Source organism: Sinocyclocheilus grahami, unplaced genomic scaffold (assembly GCF_001515645.1).
Source record: "Sinocyclocheilus grahami isolate Dianchi unplaced genomic scaffold, SAMN03320097.WGS_v1.1 scaffold21.1, whole genome shotgun sequence".
Classification (NCBI taxonomy): domain Eukaryota; kingdom Metazoa; phylum Chordata; class Actinopteri; order Cypriniformes; family Cyprinidae; genus Sinocyclocheilus; species Sinocyclocheilus grahami.
The window spans coordinates 1,448,119-1,464,750 of NW_015505200.1; the positions used below are offsets into that span (position 1 = coordinate 1,448,119).

The 16,632-nt window shown below is 36.4% G+C and overlaps 1 pseudogene; it reads left to right on the top strand.

Annotated features, from left to right (window-relative positions):
• Positions 1-1,939: 1,939 nt before the first annotated feature.
• On the top strand, positions 1,940-15,215 carry LOC107558167 (MAM and LDL-receptor class A domain-containing protein 2-like; annotated as a pseudogene).
• Positions 15,216-16,632: the final 1,417 nt, after the last annotated feature.

The following is a 16,632-nucleotide window of genomic DNA, read 5'->3' on the forward strand; positions in this document are numbered from 1 at the left end:
TAAAGTAGTGTTTTTTTTTTTTTTTTGCAGAACACTGTTGTCATTCCATCAGCAGCTGTTGATTAAAGTCCTAAAACCCTTGTATGTCTAAAACCCACTTAAAACTCTCTACGAAGATTGTCACCACTGCCCCACATATACATGTGGTACCAGAACTCCAAACAGCCTTGAGATTTTTAAACAGTTGAGTTTTACCGTTTTCGAATCCATTTAGCCGATCTCCGGGTCTGGTGGTAGCACTTTTAGCTGTAGCTTAGCATAGATCATTTAATCTGATTAGACCATTAGCATCTCGCTCAAAAATGACCAAAGAGTTTCTATATTTTTCCTATTTAAAACTTGACTCTTCTGTAGTTACATCGTGTACTAAGACCGACGGAAAATGAAAAGTTGCGATTTTCTAGGCCGATATGGCTAGGAACTATACTCTCATTCCTGCGTAATAATCAAGGAACTTTGCTGCCGTACCATGGGTGCAGCAGGCGCATTGATATTACGCAGCGCCTGAAAATAGGCTAACTTCTGTCAACATAACCAACGTGACCACCTGCCTGCACAGGGAGCGTGCTGGGGACTATTTCAAGTTCCTTGATTATTACGCCGGAATGAGAGTATAGTTCCTAGCCACATGTTTCTCGTTTCACATGCAAATGACTTGTTGCAATATGATAACTTTCCGGCATCAATTCTAGTAGGGTAAACCGTAATTACGCTTTCGAAACACTTTGTTTTGCCCTGCCATCGTTAGCTGAAGTTGTGTGTGAACAAGAAGCGGATGCAGAGTGTGAGTTACTCCGTCTCTCACGCAGCCAGAGGGAGAGAGAAATTCTCCGGTAAAGCTGCCCGCAGATGAGCCTGCCTATAAATTGGCCTAATATGCAGCACAATCGGCCGATGCCGATTAATTAAAAAATGCCAAAAATCGGCCGATTAATCGGCTGGCCAATCAATCGGTCAACCTCAAGTCTACACTAGTGGTCGTGGGTTTCCTCTTTTACCCTTTGTGCTTTGTATACACCAGAAGAACACTATCTATTGGAGTCGCATAAACTGTGTCCTTTAACATGCCAAGGAGCTTAAGAATGGTCAAAGGTTGCAAATAGTTATGTTCAAAAATTCCTTTAATTTATTGTTTCTTGGAACTAGTTTCCCTCCAGACACATTATTGAAGTAAGATATCCAAGTATCTAGTGCTGCTTGCTCAATACCCCTGTAGTGTTTCTGTTGAAATCATGGTTGTGCTTTACAAGTACCCAAACCAGGGTGTCTTTTTGCACCTGTTTTGAGCTTTTTTACTTGTATCTAGTTTATTTAGTGCTACTTAATCTTGCATGACTTAAAACCCTTTAAACTTTTAGCACATGATTATCCATTCATTTATTTTCCAGTGAAGGCTATTGATGTAATTATAAAAGCACTAGAGAAAAGTTCACTCAGATTTTGCGGCTAGTGCAGTAAACCATAATGTCATGGAGTACGGAAGTATTCAAAGTTATGCAAGTCTTAGAGAGGCTGTTTGTATTACCATTTTAACAAATGAAACACGTTTGCTTTGCAGGATTTATCTTACTTTCTGAAATTTTAACTTCAGCATATACATATAAGTAGCATAAATTAAAGATTATTCTCACCAGGTGAGTACACAAAAGAAACAATAAGGACCCATTTTCAACAGCTGTTCGAATGCCATTAGTACTGACTGTAGTACTGCTGTACAGTATTACATACTCTAGAAACCGATAAGTGTCTGAATATCCACCTTAGCTACAGCATAGTAATGTGCGGCAATGTGATAATAATTCAAATTGTTAATATTATTATATCCATAGGCCTTTACCTGAGTGCACAGCTGTGGAAGTACCCCAAAGGCAGTAGAGGCAGCATACTGACGGATGTCAATCAACCGACCTCAGCCGAGTGTTTGATGTTCTGGTACCACATGAATGGAAGAAACGTGGGTTCTCTAAACATCTATGTCCAAGAGCTGCAAGGTGCCAGATCTCAAATGCCAGTGTGGAGTGCAAGTGGAGATCAAGGAGAACACTGGAGACACGGCAGAGCAACGGTCATCACAGCCCATGTAAGGTGCGGCGTGAATGTAATACAACATTTTTCAGTTACTGATTCCATTGTAGAAACGCATTACTAGTAGCCAGACATGCTTAATTTATTGTAGGAGTGAAATTGTCTATAGAGTGGTTTCAATGAAAAGAGTAGGCTACTATTTGGCTGGTCATGTGATTTTAAATGTAAAAAAAAAAACATTTTAGGCTACCTATATAATTTTAAACATTTTTTTATTATTTTATTTAAATATTTATTTTGTAATACTTGTTTAAGAACTCTTCCTTTCTAAAATGCTAACATGGGATTTAAATTATATTACTGGTAGGTTTTTGGCCCATTGCAGATGGCAGAGCTTCTGATTATGTTCTTTGCTTGCTTTAAATAGCACATTCAATATAAATGTGAAGAGTGTCTGTGCATACACTCATACAACCATCCTGTTAATAGTCTCTTTTAAAGTAGAGCCATAAAGCACAGTATGATATACTGTATGAGAGTCACTGTCAATACCTTAAAGAGCAAGTTCAATATAATTAAAAAAGGGAGCGTGATGGATTGTAACGTGGTAAAAGACTAGTTAGGTACGCAGGAGCTAAACTATTAAGGGCCTTATAGGTAAGTAATAATATTTCGTAAATGATACAGAACTTAATAGGTAGCTAGTGCAGAGGCTGTAAAATTGGGGTAGTATGATCATATTTTCTTGACCTGGTAAGGACTCTAGCCGCTGCATTTTGGACTACCTGTAGCTTGTTTATTGAAGATGCAGGACAACCACCTAGCAGTGCATTACAATAGTCCAGTCTAGAGGTCATGAATGCATGAACTAGCTTTCTGCATCAGAAACAGGTAACATGTTTCATAATTTGGCAATGTTTCTAAGATGGAAGAATGCTGTTTTTGTAACATGGGAAATATGATTTTCAAAAGACAAGTTGCTATCTAATATAATCTCTATAAAGATTTTTGAGAGAAATAGGCCTTTTGTGTACATAGAAAAAGTCTTAGATCTTTGAGTTCAGCTCATGAAAAATGGGGGCAAAAACAAAAGTGTTGCATTTATAATTTTGTTCAGTGTAGTTGAGTATCATCAGAATAACAGTGGAAACTAATCCCATATTTTTTAATAATATTACCAAGGGGCAACATGTATATTGAAAATAGCAGAGGACCTAGGACAGATCCTTGTGGCACTCCATATTTAACTGGTGATAATTGAGATGACTCCCCATTTAAATGAACAAAGTGGTAGCAATCGGACAGGTAGGATCTAAACCATCTTAAAGCCTGCCCTTGAATACCTGTATAGTTTTGTAATCGATCTATGAGTATGTCATGATCAATAGTGTCGACCGCAGCACTAAGGTCAAGTAAAACTAGCAATGAGATTAAACTAGCAGTTTATGTAAATGAGTCCGGTTCTCTACACTGTGGAATCGATCTGGCAATCAGCAGAATGTGTGGCACCATCTCACTGTAGACTACAAATCATCTGAACGACACCAGGTGAGAGACTGATGCACAAAAACACGTCACACCATCTTGGCAGTATTTGACTTAAACTTTAAATTATTCCTGTAACTGTCAGCAGCCATTACTCCAGTTTTCAGTATCACATGATCATTCAGAAATCATTCTAATATGCTGATTTAGTGCTCAGGAAACATTGCTTACTATTACCAATGCAGTGTTGTGCTGTTTATTATTTTGTTTAAACCATGATAGCATTTTTTCAGGATTTTTTGATGAAGAGAAATTTCAAAAGGACAGCATTTGTTTGAAATAGAAACTTTTCGTAACATTATAATTGTTTTTCCTGTCACTTTTTACTTTACTTATAATATAATTATAATATACTTTAACTTCAATTATAATATGCTGTATAAAACTAGTTTTTTTTATTAGTATTATTTTTTAAAGTTGTTTCAAAGCAAGTTCAGATCATTTTTACTGTAAAACAAGACAAAAAGTAATTTTTGTCATGTAAAAACATTAGTATTGTTGGTTTTAGAAAACAATGGAAACCACCACATGGACAAGAAAAGGTACCCAGAACTCGGAGTGGCTGAACGCACAAGTCTCCATTAGTACTGCAGATGTTGATTGAGTAAGAGAGGCCTCCTGACATGTTGTCTAAATCTCAATCCACATTTGTACATATTTACCAACAAAACAACAATTCGAGCATGATTATCACCTTGTACAGGTGAAGTTCTTAGGGAACAGAGCAGCAGGAGGCAGTGGCTTCATAGCCATCAATGACCTCAGAGTGACTGCAGGAGCCTGTGTGGAACACAGTGAGTCAAAGCATTCAAAGCATCTTATCTAATTATCAGACATTCTCAGCTATTAAATTCCTCCTGTGTGATGTCTCTCCCAAAGACCCATGTGGATTCGAGTCTCCCTCGCTTTGTGGCTTTGAGCCCGATGTCACTGACAGCTCTATCTGGCTCCATGTGGATGGCAGCAGTGGCCACACTGACCATACATACAGAACTGAACTTAGTGAGTAACAACCGTTTTTGTGGTAAAATGTTTTTTTGTCATGTTGTCATTTATGTCACATGACAGGCCATTCAATGGCTGTGCTTGGAGCCAAACTTGAGAGACCAGAGGTCTCAAATCTTCTAACACCAGAGTATAGCCCATCTACAGAGTCCTGCATACAGTTCTGGTATGCTTGTTTCTTGAAACTAATAATCTTGTATCTGTCCACGATGGGACCGATTTGTAGTTAAGCTCTGTCTCAGCCTTGATAGTTTCAGAATGTTCAGTATGATGTTTTGATAAAGCCTGTTTGTAGGTATTGGCTGTCTGCAGGCTCAGGTGATTCACTCTCAGTACATGTTCTTCTGAATGGGGAGCTGGGTCCAGCACTCTGGTCTCTTTCTGGAGCATCTTCTGATAGTTAGGAGGTGGCAGAGGTCACTGTGTCGTCTCCCTCTGAATTCAGAGTGAGTTGTTTATTTTTCTAAGATGTATGTGAGTAAAACATGACAGTTTTTTCATTTTACAAGCATTCTCATATTGTTATCAAACTTGTATGACTTTGTCTTCTGGAAAACAGACACACACACACACAAGGAGACATTTTGAAGCCATACAATAGCTTTGAGTGAAAAAGTGTTAAAAATTTAAAAGGGATAGTTCACCAAGAAATGAAAATTCTGTCATCATTTATTTACCCTCACGTCATTCCGATTTTTTTTTTTAATTATGTGGAACGCAAAAGATTGTTGGTGACCAAACAGGTGTGGTTCCCTTTGACTTCCGTTGTATGGGAAAAATACAGTGGAAGTAAATAGGAACCAAAACTGTTCCACACAGGTTTGGAATGACATGACAAGGAGACATTTTGAAGCCATACAATAGCTTTGAGTGAAAAAAAATTTAAAAGGGATAGTTCACCAAGAAATGAAAATTCTGTCATCATTTATTCACCCTCACGTCATTCCGATTTTTTTTTTTAATTATGTGGAACGCAAAAGATTGTTGGTGACCAAACAGGTGTGGTTCCCTTTGACTTCCGTTGTATGGGAAAAATACAGTGGAAGTAAATAGGAACCAAAACTGTTCCACACAGGTTTGGAATGACATGAATTTGAGTAAATCGTGATAGAATTTCATTTTGGATGGACCATCTCTTTAAGTTGCTTTTCACTGATCATTTTAGTATCCACCCTAGCCAAGTAGCAATTTTTTAATTAATCATTGAATCAGATCGAATTAATTAGCGAATCAGTTCACAGAACTGGTCTGAATTATTAATCACTGCTTTCTTCTGTTCTTATTTTTGACTGAATTATTTCTGGGTCATAAAGGGTCATACATTTTTTATCTTTACCTGATTCAGTCTCTCCTTCTCCTTACTTTTTCAAAATATTATTTTCAGAGTAACAAACACAACTGCCTACCACATGCAGTTCCTGCATTTTAATATTCTCAGTTATGAAAGAAGTATACTGTATGTGGTTTTTTTCTGCATTTATTCATGATTTTGCATTCACATGCAGGTAGTGTTCAGAGCAGAGCTCAGTGCAAACTCTGAGTCATTTGTTCTTCTGGATGATGTCTCAGTTAAAACTGGAGCATGTTCCCCAACAGGAAGATGTGATTTTGAGTCAGGAAAGTGTACATGGCTAAATGTTGCTAATGGTGTCATAGATGAATATGACTGATTCATGCAGACGGTCTCTACAGAGGTCCTTTGGTCGATTACACTACACTCTTAAAAATAAAGGTGCTTCACGATGCCGTAGAAGAACCTTTTTGTCTAAATGGTTCTATAAAGAACCTTTAACATCTGAAGAACCTTTCTGTTTCACAAAAGGTTCTTTGGGGCGAAAGAAGATTCTTCAGATTATAAAAAGGTAAGAAAGAGATGTTTTTTTACTGTATTTTTTATCAAATAAATGCATCGTTGGAAACCATAAGAGAACCTTTGACTGAATGGTTCTTTGTGGAACCAAAAATGGTTCTTCTATGGCATCGCTTGAAGAACCTTTTGAAGCACCTTTAGTTTTAAGAGTGTACTCACACTGCAGATGGTGAGAACTGGGGGAAAAAACAGTGATCTCCCTGATCTATTATGTTTGTTGATATTGCAAAAAAAAATTCACAAGTCAAATGAGACAGCAGGACAGCTCATTAGACACAACACATGATGATCATTGATTTTTCCTGTTTCTCTTTCAGGCAAATTTATTTTGAGTCCTTCTCAGAGGAATGCACAAGGCCAAAAAAGCAGTTCTGTGCTGATCTCAGAAAAGATCCAGGCAACCAGTGACTCCTGTTTTGAGTTCTGGTACCAAATGAATGGAAGGTCTGCTCTTGCTTTCCCAACTTTTTGTTTCTGCTAAAGACACCCTCTCTGAGAAGGGTGTGCAGGAACATACTGGACTGTCAGGTGTGATTAATGCAGTTTTTATGGTGCACATTTCTATAGGCAGTGACCCTGGGATCCTTAGAGTGCTATTAGATTCAGGTGCAACAGAGCAAGAACTGTTGTTTGAAACACAGATCACTGGTGGAAACAACTGGAAAAATGTCTCTGTCACTATAGCTGAGACCAAACCCTTTCAGGTGTGAAATACATCTATTTGGAAAGCCTTAATATTATATCCACTTGTAATCGTGCCATGTAATATTTGTAAACCTTGATTATCAGATTCATATAGAGGCTCAAACGGGCAGTGAGGGATACATCGATGTGGATGAGATTAGGCCAAAAAATGGGCCATGTAAAGATAAACTGCCTTTCTACTTGGTGAAAAAATAGTTTTGTATTATCAAGCATTATTTGAGGGATGGTTAATGTTTTTATTGATTAACATTCAGACATCAGTGTGGAAGGTGGAGTGTTTGTTGCTGTGACTTCGAGACAGGCACCTGTGAATGGAAAGATATCAGTCTTGGGCAGTTTGTTTGGGAGAGGGACCAGAATGGTACAACAGCTATCCCGGAATAAAACTATTACTGTTGGTATAGGTAAGAGTTGTTTTTTATATATTTTTTGAAAGACGTCTCTTATGGTTACCAACGATGCATTTATTTGATAAAAAATACAGTAAAAAACATTTTAATATTACAATTCTAAGTAACTGTTTTCTATTTAAATATTTTAAAAATTACAGTTTTTCCTGTGTTGTCAAAGTAGAATTTTCAGCAGCCATTACTTCAGTCTTCAGTGTCACATGATCCTTTAGAATTCATTCTAATATGCTAATTTAGTGCTCAAAAAATATTTATTATTATTATCAAAGTTGAAAACAGTTTTGCCACTTAATATTTTTCTGGAAACAGTGATACTTTTTTTCCCCCCCAGGTTTCCTTAACACAGTGGTTCTCTAACTTTTTCTTTTAAAAAAATCTCAAATATATGTATATATCATCAAAATAAAAATAAAAAAAGTTAATGATAATATTTAATGAAACAGACAAAAAAAATCTTACGTAATTTTAGTGTTGTACGTGCAAATTATATTTGGGTTCGAAATAGCATTGAATAAAAATATTCATGGAGTCAATGATATCAAATCATGACAGCAACAAACTGGAATAAATTAAATTACAATGAATACCCTTATTAGTACAGCTTAAAAGAAACAAAACTGTATGTACCCACATATGGCTTTATTGAAGCATTTTAGACCATATGGCATGCCATACAGGGATTTTTTTATTTAATAATTTTTTTATAACCAGTTCTTTGAAATGAACTGATTTGAGGGAATTCTCAGTCAGAATTCCCATAATATGTAATCCAAAAACAGAATGTCATCAGTGTCAAATAATTAAAAAACTTGTACTTTTTAGGCTGGTACATGACGGAAGAAGCCAGTCATGGTGAGCAAAACAGCTATGCTGCTCTACAGAGTCCTGCCATGAAAGAAGCCAGCAATGAGTGTCTGCTTGAATTCTACTACCACATGTTTGGAGAGGGTAAGACAATAATGCGTACAATAATGAGACTTTACAGTACTTCTGGTAATATGAAAATATTTATTCTGTAGTTAATTTTTCTGCATTATCTCGTCTTTGCCAGGCATTGGGGAACTGAAAGTGTTTCTCCAGGAGGGCCCAAGGAGGACACCCTTGTGGTGGATGTCTGGTAACCATGGAGATGAGTGACATGGGCAGAGTTGAGTGTGGGTCGCACACATCAAGTTTTCACTCTTCTCTTTGAGGCTACCAGAACCTACAGTGAGCTCGAGGACATTGCTATAGATGACATCTTCTTCAACTGCTCTCTGCCAGGCAGGTTACAAACACATTAACATATTCTGACTGATAAATCAGTTTTGAAAACACTCAGCTCACTTTAACCTTAACCATGGCATGTAATGGGCCAAGACATTAGTACATCATCCATTATTTCTTCTTCAGAGCCTCATGAATCTTGTCAAGAGGGAATATTCACATGTTCCAACAATGTGTATGTGGAGCTGAACAGAGTGTGTGACTACAGTGATGACTGTGGTGATGGCACGGATGAAGAGCTCTGTGGTATGACTGTGGGTTATTCATGAGCCAGGATAAAATACAATGCTTTGAAAAATTTGGACAGAGTGTGATGTCTGTTTAAACAATCAAAAATACGGTTCTGTCAGGGTCTCATCGTTTTTGAGCTGTAAAGGGACAGCTATGAATTACTCAGGACAGTTACATAGTATGAGGAACTGTACTGTATTTTGCTTTTTTGTTGGCCTAGATGTAAAGGGTTTTACCCATCGCTGCAGTTTTGAGCATGGCATGTGCTTGTGGGAGAAGAGTGACTTGAAAGCTGGCTGGATTTTGCAGAAAGGAGAATGCTTTGAAAAATTTGGGCAGAGTGTGATGTCTGTTTAAACAATCAAAAATACGGTTCTGTCAGGGTCTCATCATTTTTGAGCTGTAAAGGGACAGCTATGAATTACTCAGGACAGTTACATAGTATGAGGAACTGTACTGTATTTTGCTTTTTTGTTGGCCTAGATGTAAAGGGTTTTACCCATCGCTGCAGTTTTGAGCATGGCATGTGCTTGTGGGAGAAGAGTGACTTGAAAGCTGGCTGGATTTTGCAGAAAGGAGAACAGGCCTGGCCTAAGCATGGACCACCAAGAGATCACACCAGCAATACTGCAGCAGGTACACCAATACCTCTTCAAAATTAAGCACATACACTACCCTTCAAAAGTTTGTGGTCAGTAAGATTTTTTTGGAAGAAATACTTTTATTCAGAAAGGGCATGTTAAATTGATAAAAAGTGATAATAAAGACATTTATAATCTTTCAAATAAATGCTCTTTCTGTTAATCAAAGAATCCTGAAAAATCACAAAGAATTAATCAGCTAAATTGTTTTCCACATTGATAATAATAAGAAATGTTTCTTCAGCATATTAAAGTTATTTCTGAAGGATCATGTGGCACTGAAGACTGGAGTAATGGCTGATGAAAGTTCATCTTAAAGTTCATCTTAAAGTGAACTTTCAAAAGATAATCTTAAAGGTTATCTGAAAGTTCATTTTAAAATTACATTTTAAAATATATTTATATAGAAAACAGCCATTTGGAATTGTAATCATGTTTCACACTATTACTGCTTTACTGTATTTTTAATTAAATAAATGCTTGGTGAGCATAAGTGACTTCTTTAAAAATGATTTACTGACCAAGCTTAGTGTAAATTATCCAAAAATATGGTAAACACAATTTCCAGGTCACTTACAATAGTGACACAAGGTACCCAGAGAGAATATAAACATTGGATATTTTTGTTTTTATTGTTTTAGCAATATATAGAATGGTTTATGTACCACTGACAGTATTCTCCTCTTATAATGAAATGGTTGTGGCATGTTCCAGGTCATTACATTACTCCAGCACATGATCTGGGTGAGATCCGGACAGCAGAGATCACCTGTAGCACTCTGCTTCCCAGCACTGATTGCAACGTGAGTCATTGTGCAGTCATGTGTCAATCAAATAATGAAATGCACAGCCTCTTTCATATGCACTGATGCACTTTGTTCTTGCAGGTGAGATTCTACCACTATTCTCATGGTGAAAACAGCACAACTGGCAGGGTAGTCATCATACTGAGGACACTTCGTAATGGAGACGATGACCGTATACTTTGGGACAAGACTGTGACACAGAGCTTCCTCTGGCACAGAGCGGAAGTCACCTTTTCTACCTCAGTTAAGAGCAAGGTAAGTGATGTTTACAGTATATGTGTCATTTACATCATTTCATGCCTTAGATAGGCTACTGTAATCATAAGGATGCAAAAGAAATAAATCTGACTCAACTTTATTTTCAGATTGTCTTCCAGTATGTGGTAAACAGTGAGGCTCACAGACAGCGGTGGATGATGTTTCCTTCTCTGTGACATGTGCACATGATCCAGACAACAGTGAGCTGCCAGTCACACCTGAGTCAACAATAACAGCAGATACAGCAACAACACCAATGACTGATGCTGCTTCAGCTTCACCAACAGTCAATCCTTGTAAGGTCTGGACATTTCAGCTGTAACTCAACTGTATGTTGTATACACTGACTTTACTATGTACAAATATGAAGTGTGAATATGTGCTATAGTCTAATTTTTGCTCCTTTACTTTTTGACAAAAGCATTGTGAAACCTGTATTATTTTGCTAAGACACTTGGTTTGTCAAATTCAGGAGAATGAGTTTCACTGCTGGCAGTCAGATGGTGTAACATGCATTGCAGCTGGTGCTCAGTGTAATTATATCCTAGACTGCCCTATAGGGGAAGATGAAGAAACATGCGGTGAGTCATTCATTCATTCATTCATTTTAGGAAGAATAGAAGTAAAAAATAAAATATAATTGTCAAAATAAATTCGAAATATTCTAAAGATCACATAGACCTAAAAGTATATGGGGGAAAAAACTAATTATATATATATATATATATATAATTATTGTATTCTATTATTATATATTAATATAATTATTATATATTAAATATTCTATTATTTTTAAATGTATGTATACTATTTATTAGTAGTAGTAGTAGTAGTATGATTGTTGTTATTGTGTCTCTCTAGGTCCATGCAGTTTTGAGAATGACAGTGTCAATGGAGGGATATAAGTGTGGGTCCTAACAAATGGCAATGGGTGAAGGCTTCAAACAACACAGACCTGCAACAGGTAATTCAAGGCTACATCAATCCATTAACAATTACATAACAAAATAAATACAATTAATCTTTTTTTTCTTTTTACCCTTTACATCTCCTCAGGGCATTACATGCAGATGTATATCATGGATCCATCGAAGAACGAGGCTGTGTTTCAGAGTCCATCTCTGCCTATCAGCACTGCATACTGTCAACTTCTGTGAGTTAATTTCTAATGATGATGTGCAAAACTGCTGACAAGACTACTTGTAAAACTAAAACAGACAGATACTTCCATTACACAACATTACACATGACACTGAGCTGTCCTCTTTTGTTTATCTCTTGCACACTAAGTTTCACTTCCACATGGGTGCAGGAAGTGCAGGCAATCTCAGCGTGATCCTGCAGAAGGGTGAGGAGGACAGGAAGCTGCTTTGGTCACGATCCAGCAGCACTTCAACTCAGTGGGTTCCAGAACACTTACCACTGGGCAAACAAGGCCAGCCTTACAGGGTTATGTCAGTGTCAATGTGTGTGGGATGCAAAACACTTACACATGCAATCATGAGTCTGATCTTTAGAGATTAATCCTGTAGGATCCCTGCCTCATACACTGATTCAGGCAAGTTTTCTGCATGATTATAGACATATTTTCCCTGTGTCCTATTTAAGATCATTTTCAGCAGCCAAACCTCGCTCAGACAGGATGATTACCTGTCTGCAACTCGGACCATGGACCTGGATGATATCTCCTTCCACAACTGTGAGAAAGACTACCAACCTCCAGGTGGGGATGAAACTGAGATAGATTTGAGCTGCATAATGATCTTGCTTCTTCTATATGGCACAAGGTTACCCTGTTTTACCTTGCTATGGCATTAGTCTAGAAATGAATAGTGAAATATTGTGACTACTTCACACAAATGTTTTAAAGTTTCAGGTCTGTGATTTTTATTTATTTATTTTTTATGTATTTGTTTATTTTTGAATACTTTAATTTAGCAAGAACACATCAAATGTATCAAAAGTGACAGTAAAGTCATTTATAATGTTACAGAATAATTATTTTCAAATAAATGCTGTTTATTCTGAATCCTGAAACAAATGAATCACAAAAATATTAATCAGCACAGCTGTTTTCAACATTGATAATAAATGTTTCTTGAGCACCAAATCAGCAGATTGGAGTAATGGCTACTGAAAATTCAGCTTTGCCAGCCCAGGAATAAGTTATATTTTAAAATGTATTAAATAGAAAACAGTACTTTTGAAATTGTAAAATTATTCCACAATATTACTGTTTTTACTGTATTTTTGATCAAATAAATGCAGCTTTGGTAAGCTTACAAGATTTCTTTTAACATCATTAAATAAAGTCATTACCGATTGCAAAACGTTTGAAAGGTCATGTGCATTTTTAATTTGAAGTTTTGTTCCGAGCGAACCAAGCCCACATTTTGAGATCTTGTCTCACTTTTCCTGTACTCCAGACTTTTCCTTGGCCACATGCTCCTTTGGGAAGGACTTGTGTGGGTGGATCCAGGGAGCTGCAGAGGACCTTCACTGGGAGAGATGGAGCGGAACTACTGAGACCCCAAATCCAGGTCCTCCGGGTGACCACACCAGTGGAAATGGTGAGCCAACAACCATTTGTACCATATCACTATCAGCACAATCATCACATGTCTTAATTATGTGTTTCTTGCTATATTACAAGGTATTATTTGTACATCAAGAGCTCAAGTCACAGCACAACGGGGGATACGGCTCATCTGAAGTCTCCTCTGTCTCCCCCAACTGGACCTGATGGGTATTGCTTCACATTCTGGTATCACATGTTTGGAGCAACAGTGGGATCATTAAGAATGTCTATATATGACATTTCATCCGACCTCATCACATCAGTAAGACTCACAAGAATAATATTTTAGGGCATTTTATGGGTTTATCTAATTTCACATATAAGAAATGCTTTTATAGATAAATGTAAATGCTTTACTCTTATAGTAAATGTTTTACTATAAAATGTTTTATAATAACCAGAATTATTATTTTTTTGCTCCTAAAACTGTAGATGTGACAAAGGAAGGGTTCTCAGGGGACTGAATGGCAGATGGCTCAGAGTCATGGGAAACTGACAGAAGTTCATCAGATATTAATTGAGGCTTCGGTTGGAGGGCTGTCTTGTCACATTGCTGTAGATGATTTATCTGTCACTAAAGGTGCCTGTACTACGACAGGTAACAGTGTCCTGTTGAAATGTCCTCCATGCTTGCTAGAGCACCACAAGCATTTGGCACAGCTGTAACAATGTATTTATCCATCTATATGCTATCTTCAATATCAAACTTTAACCGTCAGCTTAGTGACAAATTTAGGGCATTTAATTCATGTCAAAGGCAACTTGATTAAATATACAATGCAAAAATGTGAGCCTGGAGAGGGGTAATTTAATAAAGGGGATCTTGATCACAAAACTTTATTGCATTATTTTTAAATATTCCACTTCATATGAAAATCCTTTATTTAACTAGGTTTGAGAAGTAGTGAAACAACAATATATTTTTGAACATTTACAGTTATTCGGTGAAATCTTTTTTATTATAATACATGACATATTGCCACCATATTTGTTATCAGCTGATATTAGAGGTTTTTTTTTAATCGATGAGTCAAGATTGAATATTTAATAATACATGCTAATTTCTCAAATTTTTACAATTTAGATTATCTTTACCATCAACTAATGATTAATCTTTAAAAACACTAATAGTTTAATAATGCAGTTAAATGTAATCTTTAGCAAATCTCAAATTAAATATAAATTTTTCATATATTTCACATTATAATGTTGTGATGCCTAAATTCAGTTGTGGAATTTCAATCAATTGATTTTAGTTTTTATATATATATAGTATATATTGCATTGGACAGAATTTTAATATCAGCACATCTTTAAATTTTTATAGGATTGTGAATATAACCAACCCATAATTGTTTCAGAGGGTATTTGTGACTTTGAAGAGGGAGATTGTGGCTAGATACAACAGACTGATGATGACCTGGACTGGATCCGAGTGTCAAATCTAAATAATAACGATATCTAAATCTAGACCTAGTTTTGACCATACAACCAACACAGCGAGTGGATACTACTTTTATATGGAAAGTGCACCTACCCATGTGCAAGGACATACTGCTAGAATGACATCTCCTCTTCTTCAAACAGGTGAGAGAGTATCGTGTCTCTTCCAGTTAACTGTGAAATATGTAAACTATTACCTTTAGGGTCAGAAAACTCCCGTGAAAAGAGACAGTCTTCTTTTCCAGGTGATGCCAGTGTCTCCAGCTGTGGTATGGTGGGGCAGAGCACTGGGGGACCCTAAATGTGTATCAACAGTTCTCAAACAAAGATCGGCCCCTGCTGGTGACCCAGTCTGGAGAACAGGGTGGACTGTGGAGGTTTGCTCAGACTCCTCTAACCATCTCAGTGTCAAACTATAGGATGAGTCCCTGAGTCAGCACTGTGTCTGGGGACTGATCAAAATCTCCAGCTCATATTTTCAGACTTAAAATCACACATTATTGCAAATTATGGCCTCAAAGTAATATGCAGTTGCAGTCACTGGTCGGTACAGCAGTCACAGATCACGAGCTGCACAAATCTGTTCACTAAACTAGTCTGTACCCTTGAGTTTAATAATGTGGAACTGCCAGTGTTGAGGGTAACACATTACAAGTAACGCAAGTTACGTAATCAGATTACTTTTTCCAAGTAACTAGTAAAGTAACGCATTACTTTTTAATTTACAAGAGAATATATGAGTTACTTTTTCAAATAAGTAATGCAAGTTACTTTTTTTTTCCCAATTTATTGATTGACCGCTCTCCTGTCCCCATGTTGAGAGAAATCAGAAGATGTTACTGTAGTTCTAAAATAAATATGAATATGCATTAATTAATCTCACTCACAAATAAAAACACAGATTCAGTATTCCTCAAAATGAATAAAAATAATGCAACTCAGAATATGACGCAAACCTGCAATAATTAAATGTTAAACAACACAAATATCCTTTATGTATTTAATCCCATTCTATTAACCAATGTCTTTGCTTCTGACCTTCGATGATCCAGTTCAACCGTACTAATAAGCAAAAATTACCGTAGACAAACATTTGTGTCTTTTTTTATTGCTGAATTGTGTTGAAATTTCTTCTTCTGCATTCTACTGTACAGATGTAAATTTACTTTCCCTTTAGCCTGAGGCTTATTCATTTCACTTTTGATGTGAAAAGGCTTTTATATTTGCCAGAAAATTGAACTTTTTTATTTTAAAAACAAACAAGCAAGCCCTGTCCAGATTTAAAAAGTAACGCAAAAGTAACGTAACGCATTACTTTCCATAAAAAGTAACTAAGTAACATAATTAGTTACTTTATTTTACCCAAATACACTATGATAAACACAATAATGTTTTATATTTTAGAGCTCACTCAATGTCAGTGAGGCAGATTTCAGTGGAAAGTGCATACACAAATCATTGAAAGTGTGTGTCAGTTCATATCAGTACACAGAGAAAAGTAGCTTTAGTGAAGTGGATGGTGTGAAGTTGAAAGTTTGTTGTCACTATAAAACAGCCAAAACAATGCAGTTTTATTTTATAATCGTTAGCCAAAAGTTACACAATGTTTTAAATATTGGTTAACTTACAATGCTTTCAAAAGTCGTTCCAACCATAAGCAAAGGTCATCAAAAACACATGACCTCATTGCTTTTGTACAGTCATGGCCAAAAGTTTTGACAGTGACATAAATTGTGTTTTGCTAAGTTTGCTGTTTCAGTATTTGTAGATTATTTTTCCACATGTTTCTATTGTATATTGAAAAACATATCTTAAGTTTTAAAGGCTTTTATTGGCAATTTTTTATATA